The following is a 20,116-nucleotide window of genomic DNA, read 5'->3' as shown; positions in this document are numbered from 1 at the left end:
GGGAGAAAAAATTTGATGTGTCATATGTGCAATATTTCTTGGAATGAGAGGCATTCAGGAACATGTGAACCATGTTCCGCGAACTCGTAGCACCCAAAAAAGGCACCTCGAAGGGGGATCGCTATTTAGGATCTGGAGAGCCTTTAGGTGGCCCGCTGGCGAGAGCTGGTGATGCGCCTATGGCATTGAGGAAATTCTAATCACAGATTGGAGAGGACATCGACACTTGGTGATCCAAAAGCGAGCTCCCAATGAAAGCACCAATGTCGGTGTCAAAACCGGCAGACCACGGGTAGGGGGTGCGAGCTGTTAGATCGGATCAACGGGTAACAAGAGAAAGAACACTCATCGTTTACCCAAGTTCGGGACCTCTCTATGGAGGTAAACCCTTCATCCTGCTCTTGCTTATATTGAAGATGTATCAAAGCATAGAGATCTACCTCGAGATCGTGAGCTGTGGTCTAAACCCTAGGTGTATGATGATGAATGCATGAGCAGGGGTTTCTATGGACTAAACCCTCTGGCTTATATAGGCGCCAGGGGTGTCTAGGCTTACACATGGTCGGCTTCCATCCAAGGAATTACATGTCGATCCTAATCAGATATGCTTGAAGTACACGCAAGGTCTTCGACCGCCTCATATGGAAGGCCTCCGGAGTCCTCCCTACTTGATGGGTTGGCAGTCTGGCCCATACTTAGTCAGGCCGAGCTAGGACGCCCTAGTCCAGGACACCATCACTCAGCTAAGAATGTATTTCCACACACCTGTCGTTCCCAACATACACTTATCCAATATAGTACCAAATTAGTACTACTAGTTGGATATCGGATATTCATTTCCTTTGGTACTACCTCCTGATGCGAATATAAGTCGGGTATGGGAACTTAGGTCCTCAATTTAACTAGTCGGGTAAAAGATGCTAAGGTATATAAGGGGGGTATACAAGACAATACTTGCAAAGGAGATCAGTCAGCCATGGATAGTGGGCTTTATAAGTGTTGAGGCGCAGAAAGGTTGTTGGGCATGTTATTTAGCTTTGATACGTGAAAAGGTGATATTTTATACAACTATCTGGTCTTGAAAATTTAATATTTGTGATCATACAATAAATGTTACTGATCTGAATTATATAAACCCTCCGCTCTGTTATACAAAGCAACCACAAAAACTGAAAATTCCCATATACAAGGCCAACGACAAATCCCTACCGCCACACTGTTTTCCCAGTTATTGCCTTACACACATGCGCAGCTCTGAGCCACTCCCGCAGATTACAGTCACAATGCAATTAAGACATGACATACTTCTAGTCCTATCCTTCACACTGAGATCAATGAGAGCACGGTTAGTAATGTAGCGGGCTGCTAACGATAGAGAGATAACATGTTATCTAAAATCTTCATGAAAAATACTCATATAATAAGTTGTTTTTAGATTGGCCATTAGGTTGGCTCTAAACATTTAATATTTTCTTGAGCAATGCATATGATTGAAAGACAATTGCAGGCATACTACTTTCTTCAATCCATGTGCTAAACTCAGACTGTAGAATAAGAGCCTACTCCACTCTCTCGTCTCTTCGCACTCCTCCGAGTAGGATTTTTATGACATGAGAAGTCTTATAGCCAGCAGACTAGGCATTATTAGACTTGCTCTGATGGTGGCACTTCTGCTCGAACACTAGCTTATAGCAAGTGTGTCTTCCATCTCGCCTTGCGTGATGGTTTTTTGTTTCCCGTCATAACTGGGTCAGCCCATTTCATTGTTTTTTTAATCACTAGTTGTAGTCTTCGCACGGTCGACGTACTGATTTGGTCCCTTTATTTTGTTTTTATTTTCTTTTATTTCTTCATTCAGTTTTCTTTGTTTTCTTCACAGTTTTCTGTTTTTCTTTGTTTTCACCGGTTTTCTTTGTTTTGTTCACGATTTTTACTTCTTTTTCCTTCTTTCTTTTTCTTTTTTTCCCTTCTCCGTCTTCACTTTTTTAATTCTTTTTATATATTTTTCAGTTTTGTTCGTTTATCTTCGTTTTTTCTCGGTTTCATTCCTTTTTTCTTAATTGTTTCTCTTATATTTTTTGGTTTTCATTGGTTTTATTTATTCTCTTGTTTCTTTGTCAGTTGTTCATCGGTTACTTCTTTGTTTAACGCATGTCTACTTTTTTGGGTACACAATGTACATTTTTACTGTACATGTGAAACGTTTTGTTGATATACATTGAACATTTTTTTAGATACATGATGTAAAAAAATTCTTAAATAAATGTTTTGAACACTTTATTGAATATGTGGTCAACATTTTTTCAGATACATGGTAACGTTTTTTAATGGTAATAAACATTTTTTGCATGCAATGTACATTTTTCGTATACATCAAGAATATTGTTATAGATGTTAATATTTTAAAATACATGAAAGATTTTTATTATACATCTAAAACTTTTTTGTATATAGTGAACACATTTTAAATATTTCATTAACATTTTTTTTCAAATATATGTTTTTCATGTCTAGTTTTCACGAGATGCAAATTATTCATATGCATGAGGAACATTTTTATATACACGTTTAAAAAAAATTTAAATGCGGAATTAACACTTTTTTACAATACTTGTTGTAGTGTCTACTTTTTATACACGTTATACATTTGTCGTAAACATTTGGAATCAGTATTTATACGTGTTAAACATTTTTCTAAATAAATGGTTAGCATTTTTAATGTATTTTTTGTATACATCAGAATCACATTTTCTATACACATTTAGCATGTTTTAAATGTTTGATTAACATCTTTCAAAAATTTATGTAAAATGGTTTTTGTATGTGTGTGTGTGTGTCCATATATATATAAATATAAAGAAGTAGAAAAGAAAAATATATGTGAAAAAAACAGTGAAAGACAAAAGCGCTTTTGTGGTTTGTGGCCTCCCGCGCACCAGGCCGGCCCAGTCTCATGCTGGCTTCAGGCAAGGCAGCCTTGTGCCCGAACTTTTGTTGGGAGCTCCTATTCGGCGCGTTCGGCGCCGGGGAAGCGAACCGGCGCCTACTGCCACCGCCAAGTGGGCCGGCCCACAGACGGAGCGAGCAGGCCGCGTGAAAAAAGAAAGAAAAAATGTGGTAGAACCACGACTCGAACTCACGGAGTTAGGCAGCGGGATTTTTCAGTTAACCAGTACAGCATCAGATGACTAGTGATTCAAATCAAACGCGAACACTATAAGAACCATAAGAGTTGCGCCATTTCTTGCACAAAATAATACAAGTTTGCTCTATAACTTGTATTTTTGAATTTCTTGAATATTGTACGTTTTACTTTATAGCTTGAACTAAAGTTCATTGAATTTGAAAATAAGTTCATCAAATTTGAAAAAAGTTCATAGATTTAAAAAAGTTCATCGAATTTGGAAAAAGTTCATGGATTTTGAAAAGAGTTCATCCCGTTTATGAAAAAAAGTTCATCGCATTTGAGAAAAGGTTCACAAATTTGAAAAAAAGTTCATCAAATTTAGAAAAAGTTCATCAATTTTGAAATTAGTTCATCAGATTTGAAAAAAAGTTCATCAGATTTAAGAAAAGTTCATCAAATTTAGAAAAAGTTCATCAATTTTGAAATTAGTTCATCAGATTTGAAAAAAAGTTCATCGATTTTTCAAAACAGTTCATTAAATTTGAAAGAAAGTTCATCAAATTTCGAAATAAGTTCATCCGATTTAAAAAAAGTTCATCGAATTTTGAAAAAAAGTTCATCGATTTTGAAAACAGTTCATCAGATCCAATAAAAGTTCATCGAATTTGAAAAAAAATCACAAATCTGAAAAAAGTTCATCGAAGTCGGAAGAAGAAAAAGAAAAAAACAGAAAACGAAAAAGGAAAAAAGGAAAACAGAAAAAGGTAAAAAGGAAAATAGAAAAACATAAAAAGGAAAAAGGTAAAAGAAAGTAAAAGTTCATTCTAAACAAATAAGATGTGTTGGCGTGCTGGTTGCACATACGATACTACGTGCGTGAGGTCCCTGGTTCGAATCACAGCTAACACTGGTCTTTTTGCTGATTAAAACAGAGAAGAAGAAAAACTATTGGGCCGGCCCATCGCGCCAGCGCTGCAGGCGCCGGTTGGCAAGCGGGCGCATACGCGCCAAATAGGAAATCCCACTTTTGTTCGCCCCGTCATCGCCAAATCCTATTCGGCGCCTTAAGGCCAACTACAACACGCGACCTCAAATGGACGTCCGTTTCGTCCGCTTTTCGTCCATTTGGGGGTGGCAATGGGGCCGTGTCCGCCCGGATTCGTGGATGCGTCGGTCGTGCGTTCAACGCGCGGCCGCATTTCGGCCGCATCTCGTCCATTCACCAACACAGTACATAAAATGAAGATGATGCATATGAAATGGTTCAAATCAAACATAGCTCCCAAATAGTCTTTACATCCCAATCATAATTTGTTTGCATGACAAGAAAACAATATCAAATAGTCTTACAACCCATCGAAATTTGTTTGCATGACAAGAAATTAAACTCATAGATCTGCTGTATGCCAATGTGAGTCCACACATACTCAACCAAGCCATCCTGGAGCTGGACATGAGTATGCCAATCAAGCAACTTCCGATGAAACTCGACAAACTGTTCAAAGAATGCAGAAGGTGAATGCTCAGGCTCAACATTTTCAGCCTGGAAATCAAACCATTGGTCGCATATGCTATCATCACGTTCATCCTCTATGATCATGTTGTGCATGATCACACAAGCAGTCATCACCTTCCAAAGCTTCTTCGTGCTCCATGTCAATGTAGGGTTGCGAGCGATACCCCACCGAGATTGAAGGACGCCGAAAGCACGCTCCACATCCTTCCTAGCACTCTCTTGCATTTGGGCAAACATTTGTCTCTTCTGTCCTTGCGGGTTGGGTATGGTATTTACAAGAGTTGACCACTAAGGATAGATGCCATCAGCTAGGGTAATATCCCTTGTTGTAATGGTGGCCATTGACCTCAAAGTTGACCTCCGGGGAGTGCCCTTCCGCAAGCCTTGCAAACACCGGAGACCGCTGAAAAACACTAATATCATTCTAAGAACCAGACATGCCAAAGAAAGAATGCCATATCCAGAGATCTTGTGAAGCAACAACTTCCAGTATAACAATGGCACCTTTCACATGCCCCTTGTACTGCCCCTGCCAAGCGAATGGACAGTTCTTCCACTTCAAGTGCATACAATCTATACTGCCAAGCATGCCCAGAAATCCCCTCTCGGTATTGATCAACAACAACCGCTTTGTATCAGCAACAGTTGGCTCTCTGAGGTACTCCGAGCCGAACACTTCCACCACGGCCGTGCAAAAACTATACAATGAGAGGAGACATGTGGACTCACTCATACGAACATACTCATCCACAAGATCACTAGGAATTCCATATGCAAGCATGCAGATAGCCGCAGTGCATTTCTGGTATGAAGAGAAACCACTAGGGCAGAACCGGGCTTTAGCGCCGGTTCGTAAGGGCCTTTAGTGCCGGTTCTGCAACCGGCACTAAAGAGTGGAGATTAAAGCCCCTCCCCCCTTTACTACCGGTTCGGCACGAACCGGCGCTAAAGTGCCACCACGTGGCACAAGCCAGGCCCGGGTGCTGGTAGACCATTAGTACCGGTTGGTAGCACCAACCGGTACTAAATGTTTGGGGGGGTTGGTTTTAATTCGTATTTTTCCATTAATTTTGTGTTTTCCATTTAATTCTTTTTTGTTTGCTGGTATTTTACGATACTACATATTGTACATGTTATGCATATATATAAATAGATTTTCTCGTACAACCGATCATATAATCGAATGTCTCACAACCACCATTAATTATTCACACATACACATGTATATATATATATATATACAGTTTCTCCTACATGTTGCCTTGGTGCCTTCGGAGCACGATGACAAGTGGTTCATGGGGGCGGTAGTGGGTAATAGTTTTCTCCTTTGAGATCTATGACCTAGTCGAGCAAAAATCCCGCTATTTCCTCTTAAAGTGCTCGTATGCGCTCTGTTAATAGGAGCTGGTCCCGCACGTCTTTGAACTGTTAAGAAGGAGATCAATGTGCATGTGTATTAGTTGTGTGACTAGATATCGACAATCATGTAAGATTTGTGAATAGTGTTCTGGCAAACGTACTTATTGCTGTCTATCAAATCTACTCCTTTCGGACGCCATCATGCGAATGTTCTCACAAATATAGTATGCACACACTTCAGTCCTCGGCGCCTGCTTAAGGGCCTTTACGAGAATAGAATTTAATCGGATAATAATTAATCAAGCATGTTAATTAATTAATGGTATTGAAACAAGAATTAAAAAGATGGTAGCTAGCTAGCTAGTACTACTTAATTACTTACCTTGGGTCGATACCAAAATAGCTTTTGTCGCCATTTTCGTGGAGTCACCTTGATGTACTTTGCCCAAGCCCTGCCCGTCGGCAAAGAAAATTAATAAAGGGGTTATTAAAAATAGTTCATATCAGGAAATGACAAACTAAATAGGCCGGGATATAGTTAATAATGATTGAAATTACATGTTCACTATCCCCTTCACGATGGTGTAGTCACTATCTTTTTTAAGTAGTGAGTCCAGTACTTCAACTTTTCCTTCGTCAGCTTTAATATCTAACAAGATCCAGTGGAACCTGCATGCGCATACGTTTGCATGTATAAATTAAGCGGGCATGTGCATAACACTAATCAACTATTACCCTAAACCCTATACACTTATTAACATCTAGCTAGTAAGCAAAAACAGAATTTGTAGTACAAGACAGTGTGACTCACTCGAAGTCGTAAGGAAGTAGTATATCTTCATTGCTATTGAGGCGCTTCAAGAACTTTAGCATGTTTTTCTCTACATCTTGTCTACACCATTCCAATTTCCATGTGTATTCATTCACGGTATTTGGGTCAATGAACCCAACGCCATAGCGTCCAGCTTTTTTCATTTCATACATCCTCATCCTGCATAATACCATAGAAAAGAATATATAGTGAGGATATATAATTATAGGTAATTAATGATCAATCAATGAGCACTAGAGCTAGCTTGAGACTTAAATTACAGAAAGAGATCACTTACAGACAATAGCAACTGACGATAGATTTGACGAGTGCATCTTGATTGAATAACTGAAATAGTTCTGAATACTCAACGGACAGAGCTTTCTTATTGAAGTAATGATCTTCCTCGAGTTGCACCATGAGGGACTCTCGATTGGAACTCTTGGTAATTTTCATGTACCAATCATGTAATTCATACATTCTCGTTGGGAGGTTCTTGACCTCCTCGGGCTCGACCAAAGGTTGGCCCCAGACATATTTCCGTTTTATTTCCTCCTCTCTAAGCGGAGACATGGGCTCGATATCGAGGAGTTGTCCAACAGTGATCTTGAGCATTTCAGCCTGCATTATATGCTCCTCGGTTATTACCACATCGCCCATCGCGGGAACGTAAACGGTTTGCCCAAAATAATATTGGGCGCGCGTACTCTCATGTGTTGTTGGCACAACAAGCGGGGGATCGATTGCGCCGCCTGTTCTCCTAGCTGGGGAATGGTTTTCCCACATTTTTTGATAGCTGCTTGTTGGCTCGAGCTCGAGCTCGCTTCTTTCTGTAGTCATGCTCGATGTGACTTCCTGATTTGGCGCTCATAGTCTAAGTCAACAGGCTTGGGAGCTGGTGGTCTAGCCATACGAATGAAGTGGTCAATCTTTTCCTCAGGCACTTTCTCCCTCGGCGGCGGTGCCGGTTTCGGTCCAAAATGGGCGTCCACTTCGGCCCGCACTATGGCATCGTTTTTCTCCTCGGTCATGTCGTAAGGCCTCTGAGGAAGAGGAGCGAGGCTGCTTGGACCATATTTATATCGCTTGTCTCCGCATGTACTTCATGTACTACCTCGACTCGTACCGCTAGGCACCATAGCTGCGGCGTGTCTCTTCTGCGATTTCTGAGACGGCAGAGACGGCTGACGTGGCTGACTTGGAGCAGGAGGAGTGTCCTGACGCTGTGCGGAACTTGAAGCATGAGGTGTGGCCTGACACGGTGTCGGTCTTGAATCAGGAGGTGTGGCCTGACACTGTGCCGGACTTGAAGCAGGAGGTGTGGCCTGACACGGTGTCGGACTTGAAATAGGAGGAGTGGCCTGACGCTGTGCCGGACTTGAAGCAGGAATCTGCTCACGCGTTCGTGGACTTGGAGGAGCGGGAATCTGCTGACACGTTGGCGGACTTCAAGGAGGAGTCGGCAGACGTGGTGTCGGTGGACTTCGAAAGATGATGCAATCCTTTCTCCATAGGATGATACGATGTATGGCCTCTCGCAGTGTGTGCTCGTCGTCACCTCCAGCAATGTCAAGCTGTAGCCCCGAATATGGGTCCACCACCTCATCAACCAAGACACGAGCATGGCCCGCTGGAATCGGGGCGCAATGGAAGGTTGCTTCGGGGGTAAATGTAAAAGCAACGGCGTCCGCCACCTTCATGGATATGTTCTTCGTTTTCATGTTCAGTAGGTTCAGTAGGTTGAGGAGCAACTCTTTGCTCTACTGGTCGGGGTGAAGATACCCCGAACAAGCCCCTCAGAGGATTACTTTCCATAATAACAAGTGACAGTAAATTTCAGCACACTATATAAATTTTTCCTTACCAAATTCCACCTACCCAAGGCACTTCACTCCCCGGCAACGGCGCCAGAAAAGAGTCTTGATGACCCACAAGTATAGGGGATCTATTGTAGTCCTTTCAATAAGTAATAGTGTCGGACCCAACAAGGAGCAGAAGGAAATGATAAGCGGTTTTTAGCAAGGTATTCTCTGCAAGTACTGAAATAAGTGGTAACAGATAGTTTTGTGATAGGATAATTTGTAACGAGCAACAAGTAACAAAAGTAAATAAAGTGCAGCAAGGTGGCCCAATCCTTTTTGTAGCAAAGGACAAGCCTGGACAAACTCTTATAATAGGAAAAACGCTCCCGAGGACACATGGGAATATCGTCAAACTAGTTTTCTTCACGTTCATATGATTCACGTTCGGTACTTTGATAATTTGATATGTGGGTGGACCGGTGCTTGGGTGCTGTTCTTACTTGAACAAACATCCCACTTATGATTAACCTCTATTGCAAGCATCCGCAACTACAACAAAAGTATTAAGGTAAACCTAACCATAGCATGAAACATATGGATCCAAATCAGCCCCTTACGAAGCAACACATAAACTAGGGTTTAAGCTTCTGTCACTCTAGCAACCCATCATCTATTTATTACTTCCCAATGCCTTCCTCTAGGCCCAAATAATGGTGAAGTGTTATGTAGTTGACGGTCACATAACACCACTAGAGGCTAGACAACATACATCTCATCAAAATATCGAACGAATACCAAATTCACGTGAGTACTAATAGCAAGACTTCTCCCATGTCCTCAGGAACAAACGAAACTACTCAGAAAGCATATTCATGTTCATAATCAGAGGGGTATTAATATGCATAAAGGATCTGAACATATGATCTTCCACCAAATAAACCAACTAGCATAAACTACAAGGAGTAATCAACACTACTAGCAACCTACTAGTACCAATCCCGGACTTGGAGACAAGAATTGGATACAAGAGATGAACTAGGGTTTTGAGAGGAGATGGTGCTGGTGAAGATGTTGATGGAGATTGCCCTTTCCCGATGAGAGGAGCGTTGGTGATGACGTTAGTGATGATTTCCCCCTCCCGGAGGGAAGTGTCCCCAGCAGAACAGCTCTGCCGGAGCCCTAGATTGGTTCCGCCAAGGTTCCGCCTCGTGGCGGCGGAGTTTCATCCCGAAAGGTTTCTTATGATTTTTTTCTCGACGAAAGACCTCATATAGCAGAAGATGGGCATCAGAGGGCCACCAGGGGGCCCATGAGGTAGGGGGCGCGCCCCCCACCCTCGTGGCCAGGTGGGGCCCCCTCTGGTGAACTTCTTCCGCTGGATATTTTTTATTATTTCCCAAAATGACTTTCGTGGAGTTTCGGGACTTTTGGAGTTGTGCAGAATACGTCTCTAATATTTGCTCCTTTTCCAGCCCAGAATTCCAGCTGCCGGCATTCTCCCTCCTTATGTAAACCTTGTAAAATAAGAGAGAATAGGCATAAGTATTGTGACATAACATGTAATAACAGCCCATAGTGCAATAAATATCGATATAACAGCATGATGCAAAATGGATGTATCAACTCCCCCAAGCTTAGACCTCGCTTGTCCTCAAGCGAAAGCCGATAACGATAAATATGTCCCCATGTTTAGAGGTAGAGGTGTTGATAAAAATAAAATACGGACATGAAGGCATCATGATTATTCTCATAACAGTAACATATATAGGTATTGGCATATGATTTCTTATGTTCAAGTAATAATCCATTCACAATGCAGAGTGCGAATCATAAACTTTATTGAGAACCAACAAACTATAATCTCAGTCATTGAAGCAATTGCAATTTATCATAACATCAGAAAGAGTCTATGTCAGAGCTTAATAGCTAAGTCCACATACTCAACTATCATTTAGTCCTTCATAATTGCTAACACTCACGCGATACTTATGTTTACGGAGTTTTAATCGGGCACAAAGAAAGATAGGGGCTTATAGTTTCACCTCCCAACCTTTTACCTCAAGGGTAATGTCAACAATAATAACTCATGCCCCCTACATCTAATTAGATATATCAATCAGGATCTTTCCAACATACTGTGCTTGCCAAAGGATAAAATAAAAAAGGAAAGGTGAAGATCACCATGACTGTTGCATAAGGTAGGGGATAATAATAAGAGATAGGCCCTTCACAGAGGGAAGCAGAGGTTGCCATGCACTTTTATGGTTGGATGCACAAAATCTTAATGCGAAATAACATCACTTTATATTGCCCCTTGTGATATGAACCTTTATTATGCAGTCCATCGTTTTTATTTCTTCCACATCACAAGATCGTATAAAGCTTATTTCTCCCACACCAATCAATCATACATATTTAGAGAGCAATTTTTATTGCTTTGCACCGATGACAACTTACTTGAAGGATCTTACTCAATCCATAGGTAGATATGGTGGACTCTCATGGCAAAACTGGTTTAAGGGTTTTTGGAAGCACAAGTAGTATCTCTACTTGGTGCTGGGAATTTGGCTAGCATGAGGGGGAAAGGAAAGCTCAACATGTTGGAAGATCCATGACAACATACTTTATCTCAGATATAAGAAAACATAACTCATTACGTTGTCTTCCTTGTCCAAAATCATCTCTTTAGCATGTCATATTTTAATGAGTGCTCACAATCATAAAAGATGTCAATAATAGTATATCTATATGTGAAACCTATCTTTCCTTATTACTTCCTATTAATTGCAACGATGACCAAAGCTATGTTTGCCAACTCCCAACAACTTTTAATCATCATACTCTTTCTATGTGAAGTCATTACTCTCAATAAGATCAATATGAACTCTTTGTTTCTTTTTATTCTTTTTCTCTATTCTTTTATTCACTCAAGATCATGGCAAAATAATCAAGCCCTTGACTCAATACTAATCTTTATTATATAGCTCATGGACTCGATTACATAGAAGGATCATAAAGCAAAACTCAAAACTAGATCATGCCATAAACTTTATTCTACTAGATCAAGATACTACTAATAGGATAGAACTAAGAAAAACGGTAAAGATAGGAGTTGTGATGGTGATACGATACCGTGGCACCTCCCCCAAGCTTGGCAGTTGCCAAGGGGAGTGCCCATACCCATGTGATTATATCTCCTTCTTCGGGGTTGGTGAAACATTCTTGGCTATGATGCCCTTTAGGATGCGATTCTCCTCAAGCTTATTGACTTGCTGCTTGAGGTCCATTATTTCCTTGCGAAGCTTTCCTGTAACTGCTAAGGCTCCTTGCACCCAAGGGTGTTGCATAGCTGCGGGAGAACAAGTGACACTCCTCTTCATATTTTCATAAGAAAGAAATCTAACATTGGAAGGGATAACCGAGTTTGGAATAGCTGAGCTCTGCAGTTCCCCCATCGCGAACCCAGCTCGGAAGCGAGAAGTGACTTCTTGATCCTCCATGGCATCCACTCTCATCAAGTCAGCCTCCATCTCCTCCTTTGTTGCTGGCCTAAAGGGGTCAGCTTCGCTGTTTGCCCTTGGTTCCGGTGCCGGATTAGATACCCGGCTCTCCCCGACTGACTCCTGGGAAGACATATTGCTCTAATCTACAACATCAACAACTCGAAACAAAAAACAGAGGATATTTGCGTGATACAGGAGTCAAAACCTTCGGGAGAATATATAATGAATTTTTACGGACCAAAATACGTATCGTGCAAGAAAATGGAGTCTGGAAGGCACACGAGGTGCCCACGAGGTAGGGGGCGCCCAGGGGGGGTAGGGCGCGCCCTCCACCCTCGTGGGGCCCTCGTGTCCTTCCCGGACTTCTACTTATTTTTCTATTTTTCTAAATATTCCAAAACGGAGAAATATTGCCCTAAAAATTGTTTTGGAGTCGGTTTACTTACCGTACCACATACCTACTCCTTTTCAGGGTATGAAACATTCTGGAAAGTGTCCCTTATGTATTCCTCCTGGGTTACAGTTTCAATAACATTGGTTTCAACATTTATGGGATTACCTGAGATATAATGTTTGATTCTTTGACCGTTTACCACCTTCGGATTTGTGCCTTCGAAGTTGTTGATTTTTATGGCACCGGAACGATAGACCTCCTCGATAACGTAGGGGCCTTCCCATTTAAGGAGAAGTTTTCCTGCAAAAAATCTTAAACGAGAGTTGTATAGCAATACATAATCACCTACATTGAACTCACGCTTTTGTATCCTTTTGTCATGCCATCTTTTAAAATTTTCTTTAAACAACTTGGCATTTTCATAAGCTTGGGTTCTCCATTCATCAAGTGAGCTAATATCAAATAACCTCTTCTCACCAGCAAGTTTGAAATCATAATTGAGCTCTTTAATAGCCCAGTATGCCTCATGTTCTAGTTCGAGAGGTAAGTGACATGCTTTTCCATAAACCATTTTATACGGAGACATACCCATAGGATTTTTATATGCAGTTCTATAGGCCCATAATGCATCATCAAGTTTCTTGGACCAATTCTTTCTAGACCTCTTGACAGTCTTTTGCGAAATTAATTTGAGCTCTCTATTGCTCAATTCTACTTGACCACTAGACTGTGGGTGATAAGGAGATGCAATTCTATGATTAACATCATACTTAGCAAGCATGTTATGGAAAGCACCATGTATAAAATGTGAACCACCATCAGTCATTAAATATCTAGGGACTCCAAACCTCAGAAAAATAACTTCTTTAAGCATTTTAATAGAGGTGTTATGATCAGCACTACTAGATGGAATAGCTTCTACCCACTTAGTAGCGCAATCAACAGCAAGTAAAATATGTGTATATCCATTAGAGGCTGGAAAAGGTCCCATATAATGAAAGCCCCAAACATCAAATGGTTCAATAACAAGTGAATAATTCATAGGCATTTCTTGACGTCTACTAATATTACCAATTCTTTGACATTCATCACAAGACAAGACAAACTTACAGGCATCCTTGAAGAGAGTTGGCCAATAAAAACCGGATTGAAATACCTTATGTGCAGTTCTATCTCCAGCGCGGTGTCCTCCATAAGCTTCGGAGTGACACTTGCGTAGGATCTGTTCCTGTTCATGCTCATGTACACAATGTCTAATAACACCATCTACTCCTTGTTTATAAAGATGTGGGTCAACCCTAAAATAATGTCTCAAATCATAGAAAAACTTTTTCTTTTGCTGGTATGTGAAACTAGGGGGTATAAATTTAGCAACAATGTAATTAGCATAATCTGCATACCATGGGGTACTACGAGAAGTATTTATGACATTTAATTGCTCATCAGGAAAGCTATCATCAATAGGTAGTGGGTCATCAAGAACATTTTCTAACCTAGACAAGTTGTCTGCAACAGGGTTCTCAGCTCCCTTTCTATCAACAATATGCAAATAAAATTCTTGTAGCAAGAGAACCCATCTAATAAGTCTAGGTTTAGCATATTTGTTTTCCATCATATATTTAATAGCAGCATGATCAGTGTGAATAGTTACTTTAGAATCAACAATATAAGGTCTGAACTTATCACATGCAAATACAACTGCTAAGTATTCTTTTTCAGTAGTAGCATAGTTTCTTTGAGCATTGTCTAGAGTCTTACTAGCATAATGGATAACATTTAATTTATTATCAACTCTTTTCCCTAGAACAACACCTACATCATAATCACTAGCATCACACATAATTTCAAAGGGTAAATTCCAATCAGGTGGCTGAACAATAGGTGAAGAGATCAATGCTTTCTTAAGTGTTTCAAATGCTTCTACACAATCATCATCAAAGACAAATGGTATATCTTTTTGTAATAAATTAGTCAGAGGCCGAGAAATTTTTGAGAAGTCCTTAATGAACCTCCTATAAAATCCGGCGTAACCAAGGAAACATCTTATACCTTTGATGTCCTTGGGACATGGCATCTTTTCAATAGCATCAACTTTGGCTTTATCAACTTCAATACCTCTTTCAAAAACTTTATGCACCAAGACAATACCTTCATTAACCATAAAGTGGCACTTTTCCCAATTCAAGACAAGATTAGTTTCTTCACATCTCTGCAAAACTCGATCAAGATTGCTCAAGCAATCATCAAAAGAGGATCCATAGACAGAAAAGTAGTCCATGAAAACCTCACAAATCTTTTCACAAAAATCAAAGAATATAGCCATCATGCATCTTTGAAAGGTAGCAGGTGCATTACATAAATCAAAAGGCATACGTCTATAAGAAAAAGTACCAAAAGGGCATGTAAAAGTAGTCTTTGATTGATCCTCAGCCGACACAGGTATTTGAGAGAAACCTGAATGATCATCTAGGAAGCAATAATGTGTATGTTTGCATAATCTTTCTAGCATTTGATCAATAAAAGGTAATGGGTAATGATCTTTCTTAGTAGCTTTATTTAATTTGCGGAAATCAATTACCATCCTATAACCTATAATAATTCTTTATGGAATCAATTCATCTTTATCATTAGGAACAACAGTAACACCTCCCTTATTAGGGACACAATGAACATGACTTACCCACTGACTATCAGCAACGGGATAAATTATACCTGCCTCTAGAAGCTTTAGTATTTCTTTTCTTACCACTTCTTTCATCTTAGGATTAAGCCTTCGTTGATGATCGCGAACCGGTTTGGCATCTTCTTCCAAATTTATTTTATGTTGACATAGAGTGGTACTAATGCCCTTAAGATCATCAAGAGTATATCCAATAGCAGCACGATGCTTCTTCAGAGTTTTCAATCATCTCTCTTCTTCATGCTCTGAAAGGTTAGCACTAATAATAACAGGATATATTTTCTTTTCATCAAGATAAGCATATTTAAGATTATCATGCAACGGTTTAACCTCAAACACAGGATCACCCTTGGGTGGAGGAGGATCCCCTAGGATTTCAACAGGCAAATTATGTTTCAGAATAGGTTCTTGTTTAAAGAATACTTCATCTATTTCCCTTCTTTCATTCATAAACATATCATTTTTATGGTCTAGCAAATAATGTTCTAGAGGATCACTAGGAGGTACGACAATAGAAGCAAGACCAATAATTTCATCCTTTCTAGGCAATTCTTCTTCACGGTGTTGTTTACTAAATTTGGAGAAATTAAGCTCATGAATCATATCATCCAAGCCAACCGTAACAACATCCTTTTTGCAATCAATCTTAGCATTGCCAGTATTCAAGAAGGGTCTACTAAATATAATGGGACAAAAGCTATCTTGTGGGGAACCAAGAACAAGAAAATCAGCAGGATATTTAGTTTTCCCACACAAGACTTCAACATCTCTAACAATTCCCACTGGCGATATGGTATCTCCATTGGCAAGTTTAATTTTAACATCAATATCTTCTACCTCAGCGGGTGCAATTTCGTGCTTAATTTCTTCATACAAGGTGATAGGTATAACACTAGCACTAGCACCCATATCACATAAGCCATGATAACAATGATCTCCTATTTTAAAAGAAATAACAGGCACGCCTACCACAGGTCTATGTTTATCTTTAGCGCCAGGTTTAGCAATTCTAGCAGATTCACCATAGAATTGAATAACACGCCCATCAGTATTATCAGACAAGAGATCTTTAACAATAGCAATATTAGGTTCTACTTTGACTTGCTCAGGAGGTGTATAAGTTCTAATATTGCTTTTATTAACCACAGTTGAAGCTTTAGCATGATCCTTTATTCTAATAGGGAAAGGTGGTTTCTCAACATAAGAGGTAGGAACAATAGAATCATTATAAGTGACAGTCTTTTCTTCAACTTTAATAGGTGCAGCTACTTTTACTTCTATGGGAGGATGATACTTAAACCACTTCTCCTTGGGGAGATCAACATAAGTAGCAAAAGATTCACAGAAAGAAGCTACTATCTCAGAGTCAAGTCCATATTTAGTGCTAAACTTACAGAAAATATTGGTATCCATAAAAGATTTAACACAATCAAACTTAGGTGTCATACCTGACTCCTTACCTTCGTCGAGGTCCCAATCTTCAGAGTTGCATTTAATTCTATCCAATAAATTCCATCTGAATTCAATAGTATTCATAATAAAAGAACCAGAACAAGAAGTATCGAGCATGGTGCGATTGTTTTCAGAAAGCCGAGCATAAAGATTTTGAATAATTGTTTCTCTTGAGAGCTCATGATTGGGGCATGAATACAACATTGATTTAAGCCTCCCCCAAGCTTGAGCGATGCTTTCTCCTTCGCGAGGCCAAAAACTATATATATAATTGCGATCACGATGAACAAGATGCTGATACGTCTCCATCGTATCTACTTTTCCAAACACTTTTGCCCTTGTTTTGGACTCTAACTTGCATGATTTGAATGGAACTAACCCGGACTGACGCTGTTTTCAGCAGAATTGCCATGGTGTTGTTTTATGTGCAGAAAACAAAAGTTCTCGGAATGACCTGAAACTCCACGGAATATCTTAGAATAAATAATAAAAAATCCTTGCCGAAGATGAAGATCAGGGGGCCCACACCCTGTCCACGAGGGTGGGGGGCACGCCCCTCCCCCTGGGCGCGCCGCCCTACCTCGTGGGCCCCCTGGTGGCCCTCCGACGCCAACTCCAACTCCATATACTGGCTTTCGGGGAGAAAAAATCAGAGAGAAAGTTTCATCGCGTTTTACGATATGGAGCCACCGCCAAGCCCTAATCTCTCTCGGGAGGGCTGATCTGGAGTCCGTTCGGGGCTCCGGAGAGGGGGATTTGTCACCATCGTCATCATCAACCATCCTCCATCACCAATTTCATGATGCTCACCGCCGTGCATGAGTAATTGCATCGTAGGCTTGCTGTGCGGTGATGGGTTGGATGAGATTTATCATGTAATCGAGTTAGTTTTGTTAGGGTTTGATCCCTAGTACCCATTATGTTCTGAGATTGATGTTGCTATGACTTTGCTATGCTTAATGCTTGTCACTAGGGCCCGAGTGCCATGATTTCAGATCTGAACCTATTATGTTTTCACGAATATATGTGTGTTCTTGATCCTATCTTGCAAGTCTATAGTCACCTACTATGTGTTATGATCCGGCAACCCCGAAGTGACAATAATCGGGACCACTCCCGGTGATGACCATAGTTTGAGGAGTTCATGTATTCACTATGTGCTAATGCTTTGTTCCGGTTCTCTATTAAAAGGAGGCCTTAATATCCCTTAGTTTCCAATAGCATCCCGCTGTCACGGGAGGGTAGGGCAAAAGATGTCATGCAAGTTCTTTTCCATAAGCACGTATGACTATTTACGGAATACATGCCTACATTACATTGATGAACTGGAGCTAGTTCTGTGTCACCCTATGCTGTAACTGTTACATGATGAACCACATCCAGCATAATTATCCATCACTAATCCGGTGCCTGCGAGTTTTCCATATACTGGTTTACGCTTATTTACTTTTCCGTTGCTACTGTTATCATCACTACAAAATACCAAAAACATTACTTTTGCTGTCTTTACTTTTGTTACCATTACCACCACTATCATATTACTTTGCTACTAAACACTTTGCTGTAGATACTAAGTTTCCAGGTGTGGTTGAATTGATAACTTAGCTGCTAATACTTGAGAATAGTCTTTGGCTCCCCTTGTGTCGAATCAACAAATTTGGGTTGAATACTCTACCCTGGAAAACTGTTGCGATCCCCTATACTTGTGGGTTATCAAGACCTTTTTCTGGCGCCGTTGCCGGGGAGCATAGCTCTATTCTTTGAGTCACTTGGGATTTATATCTGTTGGACACTATGAAGAACTTGAAAGACGCTAAGACAACAATTTATCCCTCAACTACGAGGGGAGGTAAGGAACTGCCATCTAGCTCTGCACTTGATTCACCTTCTGTTATGAGTAAGCTAGTGACACCTAAACCTACTTCTGCTATTTGTTCCGATATGTCGCATGTTATTGATGATGCCACTTCTGCTATGCATGATACTTATGATGAAACTACTTCTATGCTTGATAGTACTGTGCCCCTGGGTGAATTTCTAGATGAACAAATTTCTAGGTCTAAAGAAAGAGAAACTATTGAAACTGAACACGATGATGTTAGTAATGATGATAATATGCCCGCTATTCCTGAGGGCTATCTTTTCGATGCTGAATCTACAGCAGCCATTCTTTCTTGCCAGGATAGACTTGAACTTAAGAGGTTGCTAGTTAAATGGAGTAAAGAATCTTTTAGAGATAGGATGAGACCCGACCCTGCTTTTGCTACTTCACCTATCTGTGTTCCCGATCAGGATTATTATGATTTTTCTATTGATCCAGATATAATTACTTTGGTTGAATCTGATCCTTTTTATGGCTACGAATCTGAAACTGTTGTGGCACATCTTCATAAGTTAAATGATATAGCTGCCCTGTTTACTAATAATGAGAGATCGCGCTACCTTTATTTACACAAAATATTTCCGTTCTCATTAAAGGGTGATGCTAAGAAATGGTTTAATTCTCTTGATCCTGGTTGTGTGCAAAGTCCCCAGGATGTGATTTATTACTTCTCTGCTAAATATTTCCCTGCTCATAAGAAACAAGTTGCTTTGAGGGATATATATAATTTTGTGCAAATTGAAGAAGAGAGTCTCCCACAAGCTTGGGGGAGGCTTCTCAAGTTACTTAATGCGTTGCCTGATCATCCTCTTAAGAAAGCTGAAATACTTGATATCTTTTATAATGGACTAACCGATGCTTCCAGAGATTACCTGGATAGTTGTGCTGGTTCTCTTTTCAGGGAAAGAACACCAGATGACGCTGAAATTCTATTGAATAATATTTTGGCAAATGAAAATAATTGGGCACCTCCCGAGCCACCTCCTGAGCCAGCTCCTGAGCCACCTCCTGAGCCAGCTCCTGAGCCAACTACTGAGCCTATTCCTAAACCAACTCCGAAGAAGAGAGGTGTTCTATTTCTCAGTCCCGAAGATATGCAAGAAGCAAAGAAATCTATGAAAGAAAGAGGTATTAAAGCTAAAGATATTAAGAATTTACCTCCTATTGAAGAAATACATGGTCTTAATTTACCGCCTGTTGAAGAAGTATATGATCTCAATTACTTATTTACGGAAGATCCTCTCGATATCCCGACACAGGTAGTAAAGGTAAATTCTCTCTATAGATATGATAAAGCTGAAGTCCCTCCTACTAAAATTGCTAGTCAGTGCTTGGATGAGTTTGATAACTTTATGTTTAAGCAAGATGACTTTAATGCTTATTTTGGTAGACAATTGAAATAGAATACCTTTATGATTAAACGCTTGAGTAATTATATGGCTAATATTAGAGGTGAACTTAAACTTGTTAGCAAACATGCTTCTATGGTTACCACTCAGGTAGAACAAGTACTTAAAGCTCAAAAAGAAGTGCTTAATGAAATGAATAGTAAGAAAAATGATTATGTTGTTAGAGTGGCTACTAGAACTG

At 40.1% G+C, this 20,116-nt stretch overlaps 1 pseudogene; it reads right to left on the bottom strand.

Moving 5' to 3' along the window:
* The window catches only part of LOC119280047, a 19,557-nt pseudogene extending 14,689 nt beyond the window's left edge, over window positions 1–4,868 (bottom strand).
* Between the last annotated feature and the right edge of the window lie 15,248 nt (window positions 4,869–20,116).

Source organism: Triticum dicoccoides, chromosome 3B (genome assembly GCF_002162155.2).
Source record: "Triticum dicoccoides isolate Atlit2015 ecotype Zavitan chromosome 3B, WEW_v2.0, whole genome shotgun sequence".
Taxonomy (NCBI): domain Eukaryota; kingdom Viridiplantae; phylum Streptophyta; class Magnoliopsida; order Poales; family Poaceae; genus Triticum; species Triticum dicoccoides.
This window is presented reverse-complemented; position numbering and strand designations above follow the sequence as displayed.